Consider the following 26,405-nt stretch of genomic DNA (forward strand, 5'->3'; position numbering starts at 1 on the left):
TGTCCAATGCAAATGAAAAATAAGTTTGTGGTTATGGATTGAATGGTGTCCTCCCAAACCATATGCTAAAGTCCTAACCCCCAGCACCTCATATAACCTTTTATGGGAATAGAGTCATTGAAGAAAGAGTTAAGATGGAGTCTTACTGGAGTAGGATGGGCCCTTCATCCAATATGACCAGTATCCTTATAAGAAGAAGAGAGACACACAGACACATAGAAAGATGGCCTGTGGCAGGGGAGACCAGACAGGAGTTATGCTGCCACAAGTCAAGGCAAGCCAAGGACTACCTGAAGCTAGAAGAGGCAAGAAGTGTCCTCTCCTAGAGGACTGGGAGGGAGCACAGCTCTGCCAAAACCTTGGTACTGACATTTAGCCTCCAGGAATGTGAGAGAATGAATTTCTATGCTTTGAGCCACCCAGTTTATGGTCATTTGTTATAGCAGCTCCGGGAAACTATTATACATGCCTAGCAATATTTATATCCACCTGAATAAGGTTTAAGGCCCATGTATTATTCAGAACAAATAAGGATAATATATAATTGTAAAAGCAACACCCCATGAAGAAAATACAATGATTATGAATTTGAATGTACTTAACATGACTAAATTATAAAGAGAAGTTGATTCATTTCTAGTCTCCATAGAGTATTCTTAATATACTTTTATCAGGACATGATAGAGCAAGCAGATAAAAAAGGAGGAAAGATATATAAGATATGAAGAGCTATTAGTAAACTTGACCCAGGGGTATAGATGTAGAATCACCTGCATCCAAAAGGAGACCATGTATCCTTTTCAAGCTCATGGTGATCGTTTTAGCAAAGGAAGTCTCAACAAATTTTTAATAACTTAGAGTATAGAAATCACATTTTCCATCCACAGTGCTAGTAAATTAGAAGTAACCACAATCCCTAAATATATTGTCGATTAAAGATAAAGTCTTGATAAATATTACAAAATATTTAACTTGAAAAATTATGGAAGAACCACATAAAACTTGTGAGATGCGAGCAGTACCTAGAGGTAAATTTGTAGCTTTAAAATACCTTTTGGGAAAACAAGGGTGAAAATAAATAAAAATGTTAATGCCAGAAACTAGAAAAAGAACATGAATGAGATGTTGCTTTTAAAGTCATTTGCATAATGCTTGCTACATAAAAAGTAATCAGTAGAAAGGAAGTACTTGATAAATGGAAATTGTAGTTGTTATTCCACCAATAACTTTCTAATTAAAAGAGCTTTTCTTTACAGGATTAAGTAAAAATTTCATAAGCAACTTGGGATTTGTAATAAGTATGTATTTGATCAGCATCCCTCTTCCTGGCACAGATCTCCTAAAACCCTTGGAATTTCCTGTAATGAGAGCAGTAAAAGTGTCTTTTGTTATATGAATGAGGTGACTTTGGGGAAGCACCTAGGTCACCTAAGGATGGGGACTGGTCGCCAGAGGAATTAACCATGTGATTAGAGAGTTGGAATTTTCAGCCCTCTCTGGGGAGAGGAGAGCAGCTGGAGATTGAGTTCAAAAACCAAAGGCTGATAATTCACTCAGTCATGCCCAAGTAATGAAGCCTCCATAAAAACTCAAAAGGATGGGGTTTGGAGAGCTTCCAGGTTGGTGAACACACAGAGGTGCAAGGGAGAGAGGCGAGCTGGGAGAGGACATGGGCGCATTTAAGCCCCTTCCCACATACCCTGCCCATGCTCCTTTCTACCCAGCTCTTCCTGAATTATATCCTCTTATAATGAACTGATGATCTAGTAATTGAAATGTTTCTCTGGGTTTTGTGAGCCCCTCTAATAAATATATCAAACCCAAGGATGGAGTCATTGGAATCCCCAATGCTTAGCCTGAAGCACAGGTGACAAACTAGACTTGCAGTTGGCACCTGAGGTGCTGGTGGTGGGGGAACAGTCTTATAGGACTAAGACCTTAACAAGGAGAATCAGATATTATCTCCAGATAGAGCAGGTTGGCATTGAGTGGGATTGTAGAACACCCAGCTGGTGCTGAAGGATGGCTTGGTGTGGGGAAAACAAAAAACAAAAAACACATAGGAATTGGTGTAATAATCTTATAGCCAAGAGAGAGGTTTTTCTGTGTCTGGAGTTTCAAAAATTAAATTTTATAATTTTGCATAGTCCAATAATATTCCAGAAAGAAATTCTCTGGTCTAGGTTGGTCTCCCCTGCCTCTATTAAATTCAAACACATTCTTTAGCCATTGAATGGTCTAGAGTCTGAACTCAACAGTGACAGCTATCAGTCAAGCAGCCAGGCCCTGATAGAAGCTGCCCCCTGAAAGACCTTCATAGCATCCAGGGAGTTTCACCATCAATCCTCCTCTTGGAAGGAAATAAGGACTTAAATAATTAGAGAGTCTCATATTTCCTAAAAGTACTGTTGATGTATCACTTCCCTAAAATTAGCCTTCAGAAAAGAAGGAATGGCCTTAGACAACCTCTTAGTTACAGGGCGTCCTCTCAATAATTGTAATTTTGAATAAGAGGAAGCTATTTGGAGAACAAAATCCTCAAAGGAACTCAATCAATGCTATTTTTAGGCTGGCAAGATCACTGGACAGAATTCGTTTAAAAGGAGGTGAAGAAATGAATAGAAATGTAGTAATTATTTCTGGGGCAAGGATATGTGAACCCTGGGATTCACTGCAAACAGCCTTTTAAAGATCTCTGATCAAAATGACTTTTTTTTAGGGCTTCACCCATAGCATATGGAGGTTCTCAGGCTAGGGATCAAATCAGAGCTACCGCTGCCGGCCTACAACACAGCCACAGCAATGCCAGATCCAAGCTGCACCTGTGACCTACACCACAGCTCACGGCAATGCCGGATCATTAACCCACTGAGCGAGGCCAGGGATGGGACCCGCAACCTCATGGTTCCTAGTCAGATTCATTTCTGCTGTGTCACACCGGGAACTCCAAGATCTCTGATTAAAATGATTCTAAAAGTAGTTATGTTACAGAAATGATATATTATATATATACTCACAAAAGGAAGCTTAGACAGTTCTTCCTACAATTGGTTTTGCCAGTGGGTACTTGTGTCGTGGTATAAATTTCCAGCGACAAGAAGAAACTCAGATTCACAAAGTGCTGAATTCCAAGCAATGTAGGAGGTAAAAGACAATGGATTCTGGAAAACTGTGGGAGAAGCTGCTGTGAGGGAGACAGTGATGGTGAAGATGAGAAGTTTGAACAAAACTGTTTCATGACATGCCAGAGAGGGGAAAAAGTAATCTTGCTCTGTGATTTTTTTTATCATATGTGGTTTTATGTTTGTTGGAAAATTTTTTTTTTCGTCTTTTTTGTCTTTTTTTAGGGCCGCACCCAGGGCATATGGAGGTTCCCAGGCTAGGGGTCAAACTGGCACTCCAGCTGCCAGCCTACGCCACAGCAATGCCAGATCTGAGCCGCATCTGCGACCCACACCACAGCTCACAGCAACGCTGGATTTTTGATCTACTGATTGAGGCCAGGGATTGAACCCCCAACCTCGTGGTTCCTAGTTGGATTCATTTCTACTGCGCCATGATGGGAACTCCTTGTTGGAAATATTAAACTAAATATCATTAGGATTTGACTTTTCCATTGGTATTCCTAAAAGTTTATATATTCAAGTTGGCCCCCTCAAGTTCGTGTTTTGCGTTGACTTTTACTCAGGCATATAATTTAAGCTATTACTGGAAAGAAGGTGATGAGGGTCCCTGACCTTCCCGGCCAACCAAGCCTCCCTGTGCGGAAGGTTATGGACCCTGCTCAGACTTGCTTTCCTTTGTGCCTCTGTGGATGGGCCTGGTCTTAGTCCACAGGAACCTGAGCACGTTGGGGAATGAGGGAATTTAGAACTACTGCCTTCACTGACTCATGAGCAGGTAATTGCCTGGCTCTTCCCAAGAATTCCTAAGTGCCCTGGGCTGCCTGTGTCTCCCACTCCCCATATTTATATGTGGAAGCCTGAACCCCCAAGTGAGATGGCATTGAAGGTGAGGCTTTGGGGAGGCAATTAGGGTAAAAGAGAAGATGAGGATGGGGCCTCCGTGTGAGATTAGTGCCCTTACAAGAAGAAGAGACCAGAGTTTCCTCTCTCTGCCATGTGAGGGTATGTCGAGAAGACAGCCACCTGCAGGCCGAGGATAGAATCACCTTCTGTCTGGCTTTCCCATGAAGCAGCAGCAGAACTGATTTCCTCTGTCAGTGGTTTCGAAAGACCAAGACCAGCACAGCAGAGAACCATTACTAAAACCACCAGTTGAAAAAGCTTACAGTAACATAGAGAGTCTGTGTTTCCCTCCTCATTCTGGGGTCCCCAGGCATCAAGGAAGCGAGGAGGGAGGTAGCAGACATCCTTCCCCTTTGCAGCCTGGGAGAGAGTTGGGGGATAACTGGCCATCTGCAAAGGACCCACTGGGGCCTCCAGGAGCTGTCTTCCTGTTCCCCATCCCCTCTCAGCTGCCAGCTCTGTCTGAACAGTAGACAAAGCAGCCAGTTGAACTGAAATGAGAAAATATAAAATATCTGAGGTTGTTTCCAAAAACTGCTAGTTTTTCAAGCAGTCCTACTGGGGAGGTCAGGCTTTTTAATGCTACTTTGCACATTAGGTAATCATCACTTTCAGTGTCTCTGAGCAGATGGTCCAGAGCCCCTTCTCTTGGGTCTCCTGGGCAGGAATTCAGAAGTCTCCATGTGGAGGCAATACAGACCCATTATCCTCTCCTGATAATGTCACCAAAAAAAGTATACATTAGTGGGGTAACTGAATGATCTTGGGGTAACTGAATGTGGCAGCAGGCTTTTATGATGTCTTCTATAAAAAGTTATAAAGTTGGAGTTCCCTGGTGGCACAGAGGGTAAGGATCCAGTGTTGTCATGGCAGTAGCTCTCACTGTGCTGTGGAGGCACTCCAGGTTGAGGTGTGCACGGTGGTCCAGTTTCCTACAAGATCGGTCCGTGCTTAGGTCAGTTCTATGCAATGTAGCAGGTAATGGCCTAGACTCAAGCATTTCCATCAGTCGCTGTTTTGAGAATTTAGTTTCACTCTCCAAGGAAACTGTAAGTTCCTGGAAGGTGGGACCATACCTTACACTTAATTTCCATGTTTAATTTCTGTGTATCTAATTTTCAAGACTTTGTGTTTCTCTTCGGGAATCCAGTGTGGACAGCAGGGAACATGCCACGTGCTGAGTGCACTTCTGATGGACCGAGTGACAGAAGAGAGTATCAGACCAAGAGTCCAGTGTCCTGGGTTCTGGTTCCAGCTCTTCCACCACCACACCAGCTCCTCCCCCTTTCCATCCTCTGTTTCCCCATGTGGACAAAGTGATGTGTCGAGGTGTGTCCCAATCTCCCTTTGATGCTGGCCAACTAAGTGCCGGAGCTCCCCCAGGCCACAGGACCGGTGAGCAAGGCCAAGGAGACCAGCTCATTACTCTGAATTTTGCCCTTGGGTACCCACTCAGGAAGCTGGGATGGTCCCCCAGAGCACACAGCTGGGATGGGGAGACGGGTGTAACCCATGGGGCATGAGCTAACTTCTGCAGGCAGCCTGGTCTATTTGTCCCTTATGTTCCCTGGCCTGGCAACAAGCAGAAATTCTGCATGATTCCTCGTCTTCCAGCCTCTAAACTTTTCAGAACTTTCTTGATATTTAGCCAAAGGGTTTCAGACAGCATCAACGAGAATCTCCAGAAATTTCCCTGGAAAATCCCTCACTGACCAGCTAAGTGAGGAGCTTAGGAAGATGGGCCGGGTTCAGCCTTCACCACTGTGTTGGGGACGTTTTCATTCATTTGTTCATTTCACAAACTGTGGGTGCGTTGGGGCCCATCATATCCTAGGCACTGTGCTGAGTGTTATCTTATTCATCTTCAATGATGAATAAGACTGGATACAGTTCCTGTCCACAGGGGACTTAGGGTCTGACTGGCGAAGTAAAATATTAAGCAAATAATCACACAACACTATGATTAAAATTTGTGGTAAGTGCCATGAAGAACAAAAATGCACAGGATGCTAACAGGGATCTATCTTAACCTGAGGATGAGGTGGGATCAGGGAGGGCTTCCTGGAGGAAGTGGCATTTAAGCTTAGACCTGAAACATTCAGGAAAGGGGACGGGGTGTGGGCTGGGGAGAGGAGGCTCCAAGGAGGAATAATATGTGGTCTAATCCACAGTGTGCTGTGGTGGGTTGGGATCAGACTCCTAATCCCAGCTCTGCCTCTCACTAGCTGTGAAACTTTGTGTGAGTCACCTAACCCTCTCTGGGCCTCAGGGGGTTTTAGTTTAGTTTTGTTTTTTTCTTGGTTTGTTTTGTCTTTTCCCCATCTGTAACATGGAGGTCTGCTAACTTAAGCAAATGTTGTGATGCTCAGATGAAAGCAGTGGCTGAGATATTACCCTGAAAATGAATTCTACATGGATAAATATAATGGATCTTATTACAGATACTTGCCTTTGAAATTCACTGCATTTGTGAATGTGAGACTATCTGTGGGAGAACTTCAGTGGACATTTGGGGGGAAAAATGTGAGTGGAATAGGTTTTCCCTATTTGATTTCTCCACTTTAAACGCAATATACCCAGATTATGTACAGACACATGAGGGGGATACAGAGGGATTGGGAAATCTGGTCCCAGATGACCTTGAGAGGGAAAGCCAACAGACGAGTGATGGAAGAAAGGGGCTTATTAAACAAAATTCACCGACAGGCCTTCTCCCTTCTTTTCCAGATGCTCCTCAAAATGCTTTGCCAAGAATTCTAATGAGAAACAGACTCTCCCCCCACCCTTCACCTGCAGATTTCTAAGCAGAGATATTGCTGCCACTTCTGGTGTGTTTTCAATTCACCCTGTAGGAATCAGGGCTTTGAGCGTTGGAGAAAACATTTCAGATTTTCCCCTTCCTTTATACTTCAGCCAAAAAGCACAGGGTCAAAATACAAAAGGGAGAAAACCCAGGACATTTGGCAAAGGGTTGGGGCTAATCGCCCGCCGGAAGCCCTGGCAGTTAACTAGCCAAACCCTTAAGTTGAAAGGAAGCAGAGATATCCTAGTTTGCATAGAGAAATGTTTACTCTGTTGTGGGCATGCCCACGTTTGTGGGCTCCACCCACCCACCCACAGACTCCAGTGTGGGTCAATGAACTCATTGTGCAAAAGGAAAGCCAAGGCAAGACCTTAGCCAGAAAAACGTAGAAGTGGGTTTTGTCCCCTTAACCTGAAAACCGAGGTTATAAAAGAGATGGACCAGCTTCTCCTTCGTGGATTGGGAATTTGCCTGAATGCACGGGGTTTTAAGGCAAACGTGGTCCCCGCGTTCGCCTTTGGGGCCAGAAATCCAGGCCTGCCTCTTTTCTCCACCACCTGCCCTGTCTCCCAGGGGCCTGTTTCAATCTGTCTTTTGTGTTCGCTTCCCACAGCCTTCACCTGCCTGCTGCGCTTGCAGAGCCAGGATGGCGGTTCCGCAAGCCACTCCCTCCAAGAAGCCGGCATAGACCCCTTGCTCTCTTAGAGTTTACATAGAACTATGGAAAGATCATTCGTTTCTATTTCCCGTGTCATCCTGTCTCTTTTTTAAAAAAAATCCTTATTTAAAAAAAACTCTCCTTTCTGAAAGAGAATCAGGATAGTGGTTTGCTAAAAAGGAGGTGAGCTGTAATCAACCTAAGCGGTGGGAAAAACCATTTCTTAACTTCCTTTTGGATCTGCCCTCCAGTCAGTCATTCACTCGCTCCCACAGCCCCCAGCTCTTCTCTGTGAGAGTACTGAGCTCTCTGAACCGAGTTTCATTAACAGCCAATTTTGCCAAGACAAACTCCCTACCGGGAGGAACTCCCCTCCAAGCTTCGCATTCGAACAGTGTGTCGGGTGCCAAATGAAGGTACAAGGCTAAAAACTACCTGGAAAGCCACTCCTACGATAAACTGACAGGGAAAAAAAACGCTGGAAGCAAAACTGAGTTTTTCATGTGTTCAAAAGTATGGGAACGTAAACATCACATCAAAAATTAAAATGCTTACTCAAAACCAAGAAAGGCTGGGAGTTCCCACTGTGGCGCAGCAGAAACAAATCCAAATAGTATCCATGAGGATTCGGGTTTGACCCCTGGCCTTGCTCAGTGGGATAAGGATCTGGTGTTGCCACAAGCTGTGGTATAGGTCTCAGACACAGCTCAGATCCCTAGCAGCTGGGGCTGTGGTGTAGGCCGGCAGCTGCAGCTTCGATTCAACCCCTGACCTGGGAACTTCCATAGGCCGAGAGTGCAGCCCTAAAAAGCATAAACGCAGAAACCAAAAACAAGAAAACCTCAAAGTAAAAGATCCCAAGCTGTGCTATGATTCTCTGATCTTAAGGGTAGTGGCAGGAGAATAAGCTTTGGGGCGAGGCCGGCTGCCTCCAGGTGGGAGCGCTGAGCAAATCACTAGAGATTCTCATCTGAAAATAGGAATAATGCTTCTCCTCTCTGTGGGATCTTGTGAGGATTAAATGAGGTGATGTATGTGAAAGTTCTAGCCTCACCTTTCTCCAGCCTTAAGATGCCTACTATTCTGCATCTTTTAAACTTGCCACCAGGTACATTTTATCCTTATTATGGGTAAAAGTAAACTTATAACAACAATAATGTAGTCCAAGTTATAGGGACATTTCAAACAAGGTCATGTTACTCAGATTGGATATCGTACCAAGGATGGGAAAACTTCTAAAGGCATCCTAAAGTTTTAGTAATAACTGGTCTAAAAATGCAACTATTTTATCCTGCTACTAACTCAACCATAGACTCAATCTGCCAGGTTAGAGAGAAGATTTCATTTCTTTGGAACTATGGCTACTCCAGGGAGTACAGTTCAGGCAAACTCTTGCCTCCCACAGAGATGCAAGGACCGTGGCTTTCCTCTCTGAAACCTGCCCCAGCAGACCCAACCCTTTTGAGAAATGAGAGTTCCCCACCCCTGCCCCCTATATCCTCTGAAATGGCAACATTCTTCTCATTGGACTTTTTCATTCGCATCCTTTTGTAACTCATTAAGTCCTTAACAACCATTTTGAGGAGTCCCACCTGTTTTCCATCAAGATTTTAACTGTAAGCCAGCACAAACATGTGTGACAAGTTGATGCTAAAATACCATGACACACTCCCTGGATTTACTAGCATTTAATAAATGAAGGGGAAAGCTTTGCCTTTTATAGCCCTGAGCCTCCCAGGTCTGAAGCAGATGCAGCAGTTGCTTCCTGCTAAGCACTCATTGCCCACTGCTTCCAGATCCAAGGAGCAGGGACCCGTGGTCACTGTGCTATAGGGTAGCAGGACCCCTCTCTGTGGGAGTAGCAGGTCCAGCGTTCTCAGCCCTGACTGCAGCTCAATGTCAACCTGGTAGTTTTATAAGAAGTAAAACTTAGGCCCAGGCCCCACAGATTCAGATTTAATTGGTCCCTTTTTGGGGGGCCGGTGGCCTCAGGTAGTCATCATTTTTAACAGCTCCTCAAAGGGTTCTCATGTGTAGATAGGATTTGGATCTGCTGAAAACAATTCGGACCATAAGCAGTCCAGTATAGTGGGAATAATATGGACTTTGGAGATAGAAGGTAATTCAGATTTGAATTCAGCATCTGAAAGGAATAAACTGTACTATGTTAGGCAAGTTTATTAAATTCTTTGAGCTTCAGTTTCTTCATTTAAAAAAATGGGGTTGATAATATCTCATAAGGCTGATGTAAAGATCAAATGAAGTGATAACTGTAAACCACAGAGTACTGGATCTTAGTCACAAGCAGTTGATCAATTGTTATTAATGAGCTGATTGCCAACAGCTATTTCCTTAGCATCAAAATTCCTTAGGAGAATACAGTAATTTCAACATCATCTTGTGGAGATAACAAAGCCTCTCTTCAAATCAAAGTGCCTATCACATAAAGGTCAATACAATATTATACTAGAGATTCTAGCCAAAATAACAGAGCAAGAAGAAGAAATGCATAGATTACAAAAGAAAATATAATGTCTCAATTTGCAGATGGCATGAGTGTCTACATAGAAAATCCAAAGAATCTCAAAGAATGCTTTTAGAACTAATAAGTTTATCAAGATTTAAGAACACAAGGTCAACATATAAAACCAATTGTATTTCTAAATGCTAGCAATGAGCAATTGAACTTTTAAGTTTAAAAAGTAGTACCATTTACAGCAACAAAGCAAGAAAAACTATGAAACACCTGAATTTAAATTTTAAATCGTACAGGATCTATATGCTGAAATCTGAAAATCACTGGCAAAAAAAAATCAAAGAAAACAGAAACAAATTAAGTAATATGCAGCAGGAAGGATTAGGTATTGTTAAGATATCCGTTTTTCCCAAATTGATTGAGTCAAAATAATCCCAATCAAAAATCTCAGCAGGCTTGCAAACTATTGCATTTGGAATGGATAAGCAATGAGATCTGGCTGTATGGCACTGGGAGCTATATCTAGTCACTTGTGATGGAGCATGCTGGAGGATAACGTGAGAAAAAGAATGTATATATATGTGTGTGTGTGTATGTGTGTGTGTGTGACTGGATCACTTTGCTGTATAGGTGAAAACTGATAGAACACTGTAAATCAACTATAATGGAAAAAATAAAAATCACTAAAAAAAATCTCAGCAGACTTTTTGTAGAAATCAACAAACTGATGCTAAGATTTATATGGAAAAGCAAAGGACCTAGAATAGATGAAGAAACTCTGAAAAAAAGAGAAGTTGGAGTGTTCATATTTTCTAATTTCAATACTTACTATGGAACTAGAGTAATCAAGACCAAATGATATAGGCGAATGGAACAAAGAAGCAAGAACAGAGATAGAGCCACACATATATGGTCAATTGATTTTTGATGAAAGCAAAAAAGTTCAATGGAGAAAGAAGATTTTCAATAAATTGTGTTGGAATAGTTGGATAGTCACATAAAAAAACCCCTAACCCTTGATTTATATTCCATACATTGTACAAAAACTAACTCAAAATGCACCAGAGACATAAATGTAAAACCTAAAACTATAAACTCCTAGAAGAAAATGTAGGAAAAAAATCTTTGTGACATTGAGTTAGACAAGAATTTCTTAGATATGACACCAAAAGCACAATCCATGAAAGAAAATGGATATATCAGACTACATCAAAATAAAAAACTGCTCTATAAATGAAACAAACAAAAAAACTACTACTAAGGAAATGAAAAGACAATCCACAGTCTAGGAGAACATTATTGCAAAACACCTGACAAAGGGCTTATTATGTTCAGAATATATAATAAATTCTCAAAATTCAATAAGGAAACAACCCAATTTTTTAAAATGGGCAAAATATTTGAATAGGCAGCTCACCAAAGAACACAGATAGATGGCAAATGAGCATATGTAAATATACGCAGAAGTACCAGTTATAAGGAAAATTTAAATAAAAACCACTATACACCTATTAGAATAGCTAAACATTTTTCAAAAATTGACAATATCAAGTCCCGCTGAGGATGAGGAGCAACTACAATGCCCATATATACTAGTGGAAATGCAAAGAGATTCCGCCACTTTGGAAAACAATCTCTTAGCTTATACAGTTACATAAGCACTTATCATATGACCCAGCAATCCTACTTCTAGGTATTTATTTATCCAAGAGAAATGGAAATTTATTTTCACATAAAAATCTGGACACAAATATTTCTTGTGATTGTATTCAAAACCACCTAATGTGGAGTTCCCATCGTGGCTCAGTGGTTAACAAACCCAACTAGTATCCATGAGGACATGGGTTCGAACCCTGGCCCTGCTCAGTGGGTTAAAGATCTGGCATTGCCATATGCTGTGGTGTAGGTGGCAGACGTGACTCTGATCCCGTGTTGCCATGGTTGTGGTGTAGGCAAGCAGCTGTAGCTCCGATTCAACTCCTGGCCTGGGAACTTCCATATGCCAAGGGTGCGGCCTTAAAAGACAAAGGACAAAAACCAAACAAAACAAACCCCAACGAGTGTGCAATATCACAAATGTCCATCAATTGGCAAATGAATAAGCAAACTGCAGCATATCCATGCAATGAAATATTACTCAGCATTAAATAGGGAAAAACCAACTACAGATACATAGTAACACAGATAAATCTCAGACACAGTTAACCAAGTGATCAAAGTTAGACACAAAAGTCAACAATTTGTATGATTCTATTTATGCGATATTCTGTGAAAGGGAGACCTTTAGGGACAAAGAGTAAATCAGTGGTTGCCAGGGGCTAGAAGTAGAAAGAATGACAACATACAGTGTGACACAAGAGAAATTTGGGGGCTAATGTAATTATTCTATATCTTGATTGTGGTGGTGGTTATTTGAATGCATGCATTTGTCAGAACTCATAGAATTGTACAAGAAAGTGTGAGTTTAGCTTTACATAAATTATACCTCAATTTAAAAAAAAATGTTGGAGCATCTCTACATTAGAGAAATACAGAATCACATTCATTTGTGGATTGGCTTGACCAATAGGTAGGAGTGGTGGGTGTGAGTGAATGCTCCAAGGTCAACTACAAAGTTAAGTGAATGTAGTAAATTAGACCAGTGGTTTCAAATCCAGGTCGTTGGAGCCCTGGGAATTCATCTAAAAAAGGTAGTGACTGGGACCATGAAGTTATTTCCACATTTCCAAAAAGGGCCTAAAAACAATCATGTTTTATCTGAGTAAAATCTCATATTCTTTTGCTTTTGGCTGGAATTCTCTCTTTCTGCTGGTCATTCTTAATTCATCAAGAATTTTAAAAAATCCAACCTGCAGCTTGGTGGATAAAAGACCTTCAAAAGATGAGGCTCATGGGGGAAAATTACAAAAACTTTTTGGTGGCAAAAAGTTTGTGAAGGGCTAGACAAAGCCATACACTTGAGGGAGATGAAAGAACACACTCCTTTGGAAAGGGCTGAAAAAACCCAACCCAGCATTTTCTTGCCCAAGAAAAATTAGGGCCACCCTGTCAGACAGCGGGGAACAGCGTCCCCATCCCCACCACACCCCTACCTGAGATCTTGCCAGGACTGTAGGAGCTTCCAGCCAGACAGTGTGTAAACTAGAGACTGGCAAAACCCCAAGCCCCTGAGTCCCGATAGCACGACATGTTAGCCCCCATCTGGAGCACTTCCTCCCTCTGGGCCAAGACACCCCCAAAGTAAAAGAAATGCATTTCCAGGGCTCAGCCTGAGCCTCTTTGTTGACAACTAGCTCATCACTTTTATGAAAGTTCATCATAAGAAGAAAAGATAGGATTTTGGACCAACCAACACTGGAAAAAATGACACCAAGCCCTGGCCGAGGTGGGAAAATGCAGATTTTAATAGCAACCTTAGACTCACCTGTCCTGGGGCCAAGTAACACTCTCTCCCCTGCTCGGCTTGCACACAGCTCAAGGGAGCTTAACAGGATTAGCAATAAATACCTTGTTGTTATTTTTAACATAGCTCAACTCTCTAGTAAGTCTCTCCATTGTCCCTGCCAGTAACCTCTTCATAAACAGAGGCATCCACCTTTAGAGACATGACAGGCTAGGCTGGGCCCCAGTTTGTCCGAGATCTTACCCAGCAGGGGTCCATGGAGGTGGGTCCCTGAAAAATAGGCTCATCATCTTTAACATCTGTGCCCTGATCAGCATGCTAGGAAGTTTATAGGCTTTGCAATCAGGTTGAGTTGGATTTGAATCCTCTTTCTGTCACTTAGGAGTCATGGTTAAGTTACCATGCCTCTTCAAATCTCAGTTTTCTCTAGAATGAGGGTAATATAACCTACCTCACAAAGCTACCTCACACAATGAATGCAGAGTCCCTGATACAGAATTTATCCCCTAGTAGATGCTCAGTAAAGGTTGGCTACACACACACACAAGGATGTTTATAAGCTTATGCATATATCCATATCCTATACAGCCTTACACATATGGGTATATATTTACATTTTAATTCATAAATCATTAAAAGAGAAATAAGATATACACTTACGTTTGAACATTTCATTTGCTAGCAGCAAATAGAGGAGTCGTGACGTGGTTGTCATTACAGGGCTGTGCAAACTTAGCCTGGTTCTCCAAGTAGATCTTGGAAGTGAGAAGCTGCCGGGGCTAATTCATGCCTGGTGGAAGATTAGCACCAGACACGACGCATCCATTTGTCAAAAGTGTCTGGCTGACGTTCAGATTTCCAGTGATATATAATTCATTTACAGAGAAAATGAAACCATGAGTTTAACCAAATAGGAAATGCACGCAAAACCTGACATATTGACTGTATTTACTAAGTTCACTCAGGTCAAGTTCACGAGCACAGACTCCGTAACTCTACATGTCTTTGGCAGTATTTGCCTCAACTGGGAAGAATCTTTAGACCCCCAAATGTAGAGAAAACTTCAGAGTAGATTGTAAATGGTTACATTAAAGTAGAAATGGTATGTAACAGCATAGATAAATAAATGTTTACCAGACTTGTGGTTGCCAAGTGGGAGAAGGGTGATTAGCAGAGGGAGTTTGGGATTAGCAGAGGCATACTATTATATACAGGGTGGATAAACAAGGTCCTGCTGTACCTTTGGCACAGGGAGCTATAGTCAACATCCTGTGGTAAACCATAATGGAAAAGAATATATATATATTCTTATATATAATATTATATATTATTATATTATATTATACTATATTATAATATATTATATTATTATCTTATGTTATATAATATATTATATATTATATTATTATATTATATATATTAAGAATAATAATATATTATATATATTATATACATATAATGTATGTATGTATGACTGAATCACTTTGCTATACAATGGAAATTATCACAACATTGTAAATCAAGTATACTTTGATAACATTTTTAAAAAAGAAAAATGTTCACAATTATTTGTTTAAAAATTATATAATTTGATGTGACATTTCTTGGTTTTTTTGAAAAATCTATATTCAATTGATAATGCATCTTACAATTGAAGGCATCTTATAATACACTAAACATGGAAATACTCAGCCAGGTCTCCCATCCCCCACTGGTACTACACATGCTCATGTTTTCTGTGATATTAGCTGACTCAGCAGATTCAAAATTAGCAGTGGTGGGCAAAGTATATGGTCAACTAACACAACCAACCTCATTGATGGTTAGGAAAACAGAAACAGAGATTACAACAAGATGCCATTTTAGAACCTTTGTGGTGTGAAATATGTAAAAGTCTGACAATACCAAGTGCTGGAGAGAAGGTGGACTCACAAGATCTTGTATACCTTCTTGCAATTTAGTGTAACTGCTTTGGAAAACAGTTTGGTATCTTCTCCTGAAGTTGACTACACATATAGCCTATGGCCCAATGATCCCATTCCTAGTGCAAGAGTCTCTTGCTCACATGCACCAAGAATCACGTACCAGGAAGTGGCTGGTTCAGCTTGCAACTCAGTCACACAAATGCATTTTCTTAGGACATCTGCAGCAGGGGCGGTTTATGTGTGTGTCCTCTTTTGTCACACTGGATATTAGAGGCATGCACTCAAGAGTTGAGGTTTAATATAATGAATAATTTTTCCTGTTTCATCAAGATATCATCGTAAGTGAAACTGCCGAATTTTTGCTAAGCAAATGCATGACAATGAAGAATACAAGTAGAAACTTGTATAGTTGAGTGTTACTGCCTTGATTTATGTTATGTCACCCAAACTTGAACCTACCATTGCTTGTGCACCATCAGTGCAAGTGTTAATAGAGAGCAAAAGGCAAATAATGTCTCAGCATTATTAGGAAAATAGTTTTGACCTTGTAGATTTCGTGAAAGGACCTCAGGGACAGACAGGGCAGACCACACCCTGAGAGGTTGCTGCATGGCATTCCAGAATATGAATATCCTCCAATTTAACTTATTCTTATGTTGGTGGACATTTTGGTAGTTTCCTGTTTAAGGCTATTACAAATACTGTGTAGCAAGCTTTTTAAATGATTTTTCCCCCTGCTACATGAAAAAATGTACTTGACCCAATGCCTGACATACAGTAGACATTTAATGATTATGATCATTAAAATTCCCATAGAGATAACAAGCCATTTTCTCAGAAATCCATAAAGAGAAATGAATTAGTCACACCGGAAAAGGCAGAAACTAGAAAATTAACTGCTTCCCTCCCCTCCCCTTGGTGCCCCAGGGTATTCCTAAATTTTTCCATAGTGTAGGGGCAAAGATAAAGGATTTGGAAGAACTGCTGCCCATTCCCCACAGGCTGCAGCTCTCCAGTCAAGAAAAAGACTCAGAGAACGGCTGATGTCTGTCCCTCGAGGACTCCTGGTCTCCCTTCTCCAGACACCAGGAGCCAGAGGGTCCCACCCTCTGCCTGCTGGCAACCAGAATGTGGAGACGGGATCCAAGTCTCTACCATTTGTGACTTAGATAGACCCTTGGAGGAAAGATGCCAAGATGCAGAGACAGTGAGAAATTGTTCCTGGAAATGGTAGGTGTTTCTGGGCCATGTCCTTGATGATCTGCTGATCTGCTGGTTGCTGCTGTGCCTCATCGGATTCGTCTCTCTCTCTTTTTTTTTTTTTTTTTGCTTTTTTTTTAGGGCTGCCCCCACGGCATATGGAGGTTCCCAGGCTAGGAGTTGAATTGGAGCTACAGCTGCTGACCTGCACCATAGCCACTGCAACACCAGATCCGAGCAGCGTCTGCGACCTACACCACAGATCACTGTAATGCTGGATTTTTGATCCACTGATTGAGGCCAGGGATCGAACCCGCAACCTCATGGTTCCTAGTCGGACCATTTCCACTGTGCCAGGTCGGGAACTACCTCATCTGATTCTTATCTGTTTAAGCCTGGTTTCTCTGGATGTCCTGCTGATTCGGTACACATCCCAGTGGTCTCCCTACAAATTTCTTTGCTTCAGTTTGCCTGTGAGTTTCTGTCACTCGCCCCCAGTGACTCTGACTCACTCCACACCTTCACTGGAAGCCTATTCTAAGAATCCTCTCTTAGGAGCAGGTACAGGCTAGGCTGCCACCCAGGGAGGCTTCACTGCACCTTGGGGTCGGCTCATTCACAGCTCACATCCAGCCCTCCCTCCAGGACTCACCTGGGCACACCGTCAGCTTCCTAATCAGGAAGCTCCCCATGGCAGACTAAGGTGCCACCATGCCCTCGAAGCCTATTCTGCTCCCACGGGCATGAGTCATGGCCTCCTCCACTCTCCCAGCTCCTTGTCTTCCCTCCAAAGGAGGACAAATCACCTTCTCTTGCAGCTGTTTGTTTACGCACCTGCCTTGGTGCCCCTCAGGGCCGCAGGCTGTCAGTGTCCGATTCATGCCCAGTGACCCAGGAAGCCAATTACACTGCAACTGACCCCAGCACCAAAACGGCCTGGACTGAAGGACCCAACCACCCCTTCTTGCACTCCCATGGGAAGCCAGGGCTAAGGAACACAGTTCTACGAAGAGGTGGCAGTTGAGAAGAGGGAGGATGGCTTTGGAGAAGGGACCTGAGTGCTTCGCTTGGGAGAGGGTCTTCCTTAGGCTCTCAGAAACATTTCCTGGCAGGGGACCTTCAAGGGGCAGTCTCCACCTGGAAGGCTGGAATCTTCACCAGCTGGACAGAGTTGCTCCAGGACCCCCTCAGCAGAAGCTCTGGGGACCCTGGAAGCAGCTGAGTGGAGTACTACCGGGGGCAAGGGGCCGTGTGAGTCACCTCCACACCACAGCTGGCCTCAGACCCTTGTACCTGCTGGGGGAAGCCCTCGAGGAGGAACAGTGTTGTTGGTTGGAGGTCCACTGAGCTGTTCCAAGACACTCGTGTATCAGGTCTTTTCTGACAACTCAGACTCCAGATTGAAGTCAGTGTCCCTGGCAGGCCCTAGGCCAGCTTCCTTTGCCCATGCGATCCCTCTGGCTGCATCACTCCAGGGCCCCTGCTCTTGAGGCTCCTGTGGCCCCCAGGGGCCGCCTGGCCTGCCGCAAAGCCTGTTCTGGGCCTTGTTTGCCTGGCAACAGCTAAAGGGGCATTCAGCGCAAAGGTTCGGGATAGTCATGGGCGGTCCTTCCACAGCTGCAGGATTGGAGGGGTCCCCAGAGGTCATCCCCACCTGCACCTGGCAGGGCCACCCCAGGGTTCTCCCATCTCTGGTGTGGACAAAGAACAGTTTCCTGAGGTGGCTTTACCTGGGAAAGCATTCCCTGGGGTCCCCTAAGTGGTGAGCTGTCCTCCACTTTGTGACCTGACCCCAGGGAAGGTAGACAGGAGCTATCACATCCTGGTCAAAAGGTCGAAGAAGGTTGTTCTTAAATAACCTGCTACGTGGCCCTGATCACATCACAAGGGGATTTCAAAAGCTAGCCTCGCCCATCAAGGCTCCTGAAGTTCCTGAGGGCAGGGTCCTCACTTCCAGACGGTCCTGGGCCAGGAAGATCCGTTAAATGGGAGGCCTTTTTGGGAGAGAGAATTAAAATCAAATATGTGGCTCGGCTGATTGAAACTTGTATGTTTCTAACATCAAAGAGCGATTCTTTGAGGACTGGTGGCAGATGGGCCACCAGAAAACAGCTACCTGCACCTGTGACTCCACTGTCCTCTGCTCCCACTTGCCCCAAGCCACCAAACAGCAGAGCAGACCCTGGGCTGAGATAGGGGGACCAAGGACTCAGGGCCACTCTTCCTGGAGTGACCTCAGACACTTCTGTTTACCCCACCAGCCCTCAGCTCCCTTACCAATCAAGGAGGGCAACGCGACGTATGAAACTCCCCAGGGGTTTTGTGATGCTCCCAAGAGATAGGGCAGGTGCAGTGAAGTGTGAGGAGGTATAAAGAGCCACACAGGGTGAGCTGTTGTTAGTCTTATTTTTGATTGCTGAGTGCAGCCATCCCCGCCTGGGAGATGGCATGCAGAGAACGTCCAATTGGCAGGGACGTGTCACAGGGGACTTGCCGTGGCCTGTGATCCTGGAGAGTGTGCCCAGGGGCCAGGTATGTGAATAAGGGGACGTGGGCGTGCCTGAGGGTGTAGACACCCCACCCCCACTGAAGTGTAGATAGCTCTGGGCACTCCCCTTGCAGGACCCGATCTTCCTCTAGCTGCCCTTGGAGCTGGGACGCAGAACAGGGGACCAGAGTCTGGGGTCGGGGCCGGGGTGGGGGCTGCTGTGGAGCTTCCTTGAGCATCTGTTGTGGGAAAGCCAGAGGGCACGTGCCCTCCACCGCTGCTGCCCTGCTGGGTAAAATGAACTCCTGTGCTTTTAAAATTGTTTGACATCTTTGAGATTGGAAACAGCTCTGCAGCAGAAGGCGGAAGGCGGCAGTAGCTCTGGAATGCTGTTCTAATAGAAGACTCGCTCTGGGTGGATTTCAGCCAATACTCCCCCTGTCAGGCTCTGGAGCGAAATCACCTATTATGGTTCTGGAAAAAGCCCCAGATTCTCTGTCTGATCTGTCCCCCTGTGCACGCACGTTCGTGAGCAAAGAGCTCTTTCCTTTCAAGCTGCACGCAGGTCTACCTTCTACCCCCAGCTGACCCGGCTACACCAAGATTCCCCTCTGGACCCAGGGCTAAGGGTTCAGGGCTGGGGAGGGAGTCCCAGAGTGGTTTGCCTGAGGCTGCTGCTAGCCCTTCTCCTCCAGGGTGGGCCTCGCCCAAGCGCTCACTATGGGCGGATGGCAGAGCCTGGACTGGCAGCCAAGTCTCCCCTCGGCTATGGCTCCCCTCCTTACAGCCTGAAGCCTCTCCAGCTGTGCCCCTCCTGGGCCTGGGCCTGCCAATGGTCAAGTCTTTTCTTCAGATGCAGGCCCTGGAGGCAGAGAGAGTGGGGTTGAATCCTCAGGGCCTGCTACCAGACCTTTCTTATCCTCACTTGTCTCATCTCTAAAATGGGAAAAGTAAATATATGCATTTCATGGTGTTAGAAGGATTAAATGTGCAAGGTTAACTCTAAGAGCCTAGCTCAGGGATCCTCAAAGTATAGGCAGGGGCCTCAGAGAGTCCCTGAGGTCTCAGAGCTGTGGGGTCAAAACTATTTTCCTGAAAATACCAAGATGTTATTTGCCCTTTTTACTCTCATTTCTTTTTCTTTTCTTTCTCTCTCTCTCTCTCTCTCTTTTTTTTTTTAATCTTTTTAGGCCACACCCATGGCATATGGACGTTCCCAGGCTAGGGGTTGAATCATCTGTAGCCACCAGCCTACACCACAGACACAACAACATTAGATCCGAGCTGCATCTGTGACCTACACCACAGCTCCCGGCAACGCCGGATCCTTAACCCACTGAGCGGGGCCAGGGGTCGAATCTGTGTCTTCACAGATGCTAGCCACGACGGGAACTCCCTTACTCTCATCTCCTCATGAGGGTACAGTAGGGTTTGCCAATGGCTACAGGCTCTATCAGCTGATGGAATGGGTGCTAGGTATCGCCATTGTAAATTTTTCTCAGTTTTAATTTATAAAACGGTACATATCAATAGATACAGCCGACATAAACAAAAGCTCTCTCAGGTCATCGATAATTTTTTAAAGGGTAAAGGGGTCCAGAGGCCAAAACGTTTGAGAACCATAGACCTAGTACAACAACAGGTGCAGGGATTTTTTTCTTGTCTCCAGGCCACTCTCCTCACCCACACATCCATTCCTTGATTTAGTGTGTTCCATCCTGTGTACCACAAAGGATGCATTTTGTCCTTATTGTTTCAGCCCCACCTTGTACCTTCACATGTTGGAAGATTGTAAGTAATTACTCAACCCAATGCGTTGGTCATTTTTCCTCTTATGCGGCATAAAGCTGTTTCCATAAATGCACCTCTGGCCAACAGCATTGCTTCACTGTGTGGACTTTATCCTAAGCAAAAGCAAACAGTTGGGACCATTTATGAAGACTGAGCAGTCTCATTGAAGGTGAAAGACTGAGACCTGTGTGCTTCTCTTGGCTGGACAGTAATAGGGATGCAAGGAGTGGGGCCATGGCCTTGATATTCAGCCAAGATCTGCTCTGCTTTATTGTCAGCCCTTTTGAAGACCAAATAGTCAATTGCCTACCTTAGGATTTTTTTGTCATCCCTGAAATGGTCCTGTGACTATATGTGTTATTGCATCAGTTGGGGTTTTGGTCAAAATAACAGAAACCACTCTAGGTATTTTTAGTAGGAAGAAGTTAGTGCCAGGAAAGTGGAGGCATTCACAACCTTGGGATAACAGGGAGAAAAGAGGTCAGCAAGGCCAATTTCAAATCTGCAAATTCAGGAGTTCCCGTCGTGGCTCAGAGGAATCCAATCTGACTAGTATCCATGAGGACACAGGTTCGATCCATGAGGACACAGGTTCGATCCCTGGCCTCGCTCAGTGGGTTAAGGATCCAGCATTGCTGGGAGCTGTGGTGTAGGTCACAGATGTGGCTCAAATCTGGCATTGCTCCGGCTGTGGTGTAGGCCAGTGGCTACAGCTCTGATTTGACCCCTAGCCTGGGAACCTCCATGTGCCACAGGTGTAGCCCTAAAAAGACCAAAAAAAAAAAAAAAAAATCTGCAAGTTCAGAGATCCCAGGGAAGAGGCCAGACCAGTTTGTGGTCTTAGCCTCAAGGACCCAAATGGGCAATTCCCAAGGAGGTGCTTCCAAACCACGTGCCAAACCCACAGACAAAGATGCTGCCGCTCATAGGCCTGGCTGCACTGACTCTGAGACATCAGCTTTGCCTTTTCTTCTGCATCCCCCCACCAAGGCCAATCCTGGACAGACTGCCAGCCAGGGAGTCTGGGAAGTGTTGCATCCAGGCTTCTCATCCCTGTGGTTTGGGCAACTGCTTAGAAGTTCAGGGAATCAGCCAACAATATCCCTGGTGACAGCAAATGTATCTAATTGGTGAGACAGTGTTGGTGGAAGGGACAACGTGTGTCATTCAGATAGAGGTATTGGTAATATTAGAATATTTCCTCTCAAATTCTAATAAGCATTCTAGACGTATACTCATTTTTTTTCTAGGTAAAAAAAAAAATCTCAAAAAAATATTCTGTTGGGAAATTCTTCACATCTTCAGAGATTAATTAAAAGCAGAATGTCATCTTTGCCACCCATCTCAAAATTTCATGAGGTAGAAATAAAATCTAAAGTCATGCAAATATGCATGATATGTTACCCTCAATTCAGAAATAATAAAGAATATAAAAACTATGGAGGTTCCCTAGCGGCTCAGCAGGTTAGGAATCCAGCATTGTCATGTAGCAGCTCTGGTTGCTGCTGTGGTATGGGTTTGACACCTGGCCTGGGAACTTCCACATGCCATGGATGCAGCCAAAATTAATTAATTAGGTAATTAATTAAAGAGTATGAAACAATGAAATGTTAGAAGATGAAGTGTCCCAAATATATTTTGATCTCACTAATCATACTTCACAATAGATTTTTATAAAAATGCTTTAAAAAGGTAATTTGTTAGAGTTTTGAATTATAGATACTAAGTGTTTAAATTGCTGAGATGATTGCTCTAGACCACTAACCATTTTCACAAGTTGAAGAGGAAGGATTTTTTTTAAGATTTCCCAAAGTTATTTTGCTAGTTTCCTTTTGCTGTTGTAACATATGAGCCACAAAGTTGCTGGCTTAAAATAACACCCATTTATTACCTTACGGTTCTGGGGTCCTGAGTGAAAGGTGGGTTTTACTGAACTTCAAGGTATCAGCACTACCGGACATTCAAAGCAAGACTCTGGGAGTTCCCGTTGTGGTGCAGTGGAAACAAAGCCAGCTGATATCCATGAGGATGCGGATTCCATCCCTGGCCTCCCTCAGTGGGTTAAGGATCTGGCCTTGCCGTGAGTTGTGGTTTTAGGTGGCAGACTCGGCTTGGATCCTGCATTGCTGTGGCTGTGGCTGTGGCCTGCAGAGCCACAGTTTTGATTAGATCCTTAGCCTGGGACCTTCCCATATGCTGTGAGGGTGGCCCTAAAAATAAAAAATAAAATAAAATAAAAATAAATCAAAGGGAGACTCTGTTCTTCACCTTCTCTGTCTTCTAGAGGCTGCTTTGTTCCTTGGGTCGAAGCCCCTTTCCCCTGGTCAACTCCAGGAACTGCATCACCTCAACTTCTGCTTTGGCTGTATTTTCTTATCTCCTTCTCTAAGTCTGACCCCTGTGCCTTCCTCTTTAGAGGACCTTGTGATTATACTGGGCCCACCCAGGTAATCAAGGATAATCTTCCACTTCAAGATTTTAACCTAACAAAAGCCCCCATTGCCATGTAATGTCATATATTTAGAGGTTTTGGATATTAGAATGGGAACATCTTTGGGAGTCACTGGTCTATCAGTTTAATCATTAAACCACATCAACAAAAAGCATTTTCCTATATTATACTGCCTGGTATCAAAAAGTGACTGAGATCATTCCATGTGCCAACTGAACGGGATGCCTGCTTGGTGCAACATCAGATCAAATTTAAAATTTTTAAATTTTGATGGCCAAAATAAGATTTTCCTTAGTAAAAGTATAAAAATAATATCTAAAATAAAATTCAGGTAAATTCTTATGTCTCAGATGTTTTCCTATGATCATGATAGTTGGCTTTTGTTGACTATTTTAACACGTGGCCTTTCAGTTTCAGCTAAAATGTGTACTTGGCGCACTACTGCGAGCCCTTTCAAAATGATGTCTTTTAATAAAACAGCATACCTCTTTCATTATGTTCATATGTGGACTGGATACAATCCACTTTAACTTATTTGAAAACATCTTTGTTGCTCATCTTTCAGTTGCTTGTACTGAATGGCCCAATGCTCAGGCTCACCAAGAGATTGTAACACAATTGTAGTTACAGAGTCTATTTGTATGGCTTGAAATGTTTTCTTTCATTTTTTTTTTTTAAATCAACTGACATATGGGTTTTGTCTTCTCTTTTGTTATCTTTGTGATGTTCTGAGGGGATAACATTCTGGGAGGCATCTAAAAGGATTTAAAACTTCGATGACAACTTGCCAAGGATCAGTGCAGGGCAGGCACCGCTCACTCTCAAGTGTCTAGCTGCCTGACACTGGTCCTGCAGGGCCCACTTACTGGTCAGACCCCTCATCTGCACCCTACTCTGTGCGTGGGTGGGGCATGTCCCTCATAGGGGTTCCCAAAGGCTCTACAGAAGCTCTTCTGTCCTCATTTCCTCCAGAGAGTGTTGCAACTTCACTTATCTTTAACAAGCTAAAAAAGGGGCATTACTTGGAGACAGGTGTTAAGTGGCCCCATCTTTCTGACTTAATTCAGTGACGTTTTTGTGAAGTCATTGGTTGGCAACCTGGACAGAAGGCCTGGTACTTAGTTTGGCTCCATTAAGAATAAAAGCTATGGTATTGGTTAGGCTTTTTTGAAAATGCTGACAATAGTTTGTGGACACCTGTTCACCACCCCCCGCCCCCATGATACTTAGCTGGGAACAACTTCGTGACCTGCTTCTGCATCATCTTAACCTTCTCTTAGGACAATTGAAGCCTCAGTGGGGACCAGACATGAGCCACATCGAGATACCCCAGGGGTTTCAAAAGGCTTTCTGGTCCCCCCACCCAGAACAGAACTTGGTAGGAACCGAAGATGACTTGGATGCATTTCTCAAATTCCAGGAGCCCCGCCCTGAGTGGTGTCCAATGGGAAAGCCAATAGAGTGGCTCCACCTGTTCACCTGGGGGGTGGTTCAGAGGGAGGACTCTGGGGGGGAAGGGATGAAAGACAAATGTTGATCCCAGGATGGATTGCAGAGGTGAGGGAAGGAACAGGGGTTGGGAATAAGGTGCAAGAGGTAAGCAGAGATCAAAAGACTGCTGTAAAGAGCAGGCATTAGCTTGCTAGCACTGCTGTGACAAAGCACCGCAGATGGGGCGGCTTTTGCAGCAGAAATATACTGCCTCATGGTTCTGGAGGCCAGAAGTTCAAGATCAAGGGGTGCTAGGGTTGGTTCCATCTGAGGGCTGGGAGGGAAGGATCTGCTCCAGGACTCTCTCTTTGGCTTGTAGATGGCTATCTTCTCTTTGTGTCTCTTTACAGTGCCCCCCCTTGACAGGTGTCTCTGTGTCCACGTTTCCCCTTTTTATAGTGACACCAGTCTTACTGAATTAGGGTCCACCCCAATGACCTCACTTTTAACTTGACTACCTCTGTAAAGACCTCATTTCCTCATATTCTGAGGAACTTGGGGTTGGGACCTCAATGTATGAATTCTAGAAGGGGGGGGGCGCACAATTCAACCCACAACAGTGCTCGTGAGGAAGAAACAGTGCACATATGTCAGGACTTCATTGTGCAAGCACCATGCATATACGTCAACTCAGACATACCACATGAAAAGGTGGTTAACCAAGAGTTCATCTCTGGGTGGTTGAACTTAAGTTGATTTTTTTTAAATTATAGTGCTTTTTTGTAGTTTCAAATTTTTTACCTTGAATATGTATTCGCTGTATAATCCAGTAAATATTCTGACAGATAAACATTGGTGGGGGAAGGGAGAAGAATAAAAGCGGCAGAGTTCAGACTGCCTGGGCACAAAATCCTGGCTGTGTCACTTTGTGGCTATGTACCTTTGGTTCAGATTCTACTTTCTCTGTGTCTCCATGTCCTCATCTGGAAAATGGGAATAGCTGGAATTCCCACTGTGGTGCCATGGGTTAGGAGTCCGACTGCAGCCGCTAGGGTTGATGCAGAGGTGTGGGTTTGATCCTGGTCTGGTGCACTGGGGTAAAGGATCTGGCACTGTTGTGTCTTGGATTTGATCCCTGGCCCAGGAACTCACATATGCTGCAGGTGCGGCCATAAAAAAAGAAAAGAAAAGAAAATGGGCATAGTAAATTGTACCTCAGAGTTCCCATCGTGGCTCAGTGGAAACAAATCTGACTAGCATCCATGAGGATGTGGGTTTGATCCCTGGCCTTGCTCAGTGGGTTAAGGATCTAGCATTGCTATGAGCTGTGGTGTAGGTCGCAGATGCAGCTCAGATTTAATGTTGCTGTGGCTGTGGTGTAGGCCAGTGGTTACAGCTCTGATTAGACCCCTAGCCTGGGAACCTCCACATGCTGAGGGTGCGGCCCTTAAAAAAAAAAAGTAAGTTGTACCTCATAGGGTTGTATGAAGATTGTATGTGTAAAGTGCTTTCAACAGAAATGACAAAAACATTAGCTGTTATTCATCTACGGAACTGATATTTTTGAGCTCTAATGTGTACTACACTAGGTGCTAAAGACAGACAAGTGTACAAACAGTATCGTAATAGGTACCGAGCCCTCACTATGGGCCAGGCACTGTTCTAGGTACTGGTGCATTTACCATAACTCTCTGACATAGGTCCTATTTCTCTCTCTCAGTTCTCAGTAGGGAAACCAAGGCACAAAGAC

The sequence above is a fragment of the Phacochoerus africanus genome, chromosome 2, assembly GCF_016906955.1.
Source record: "Phacochoerus africanus isolate WHEZ1 chromosome 2, ROS_Pafr_v1, whole genome shotgun sequence".
Taxonomy (NCBI): Eukaryota; Metazoa; Chordata; class Mammalia; order Artiodactyla; family Suidae; genus Phacochoerus; species Phacochoerus africanus.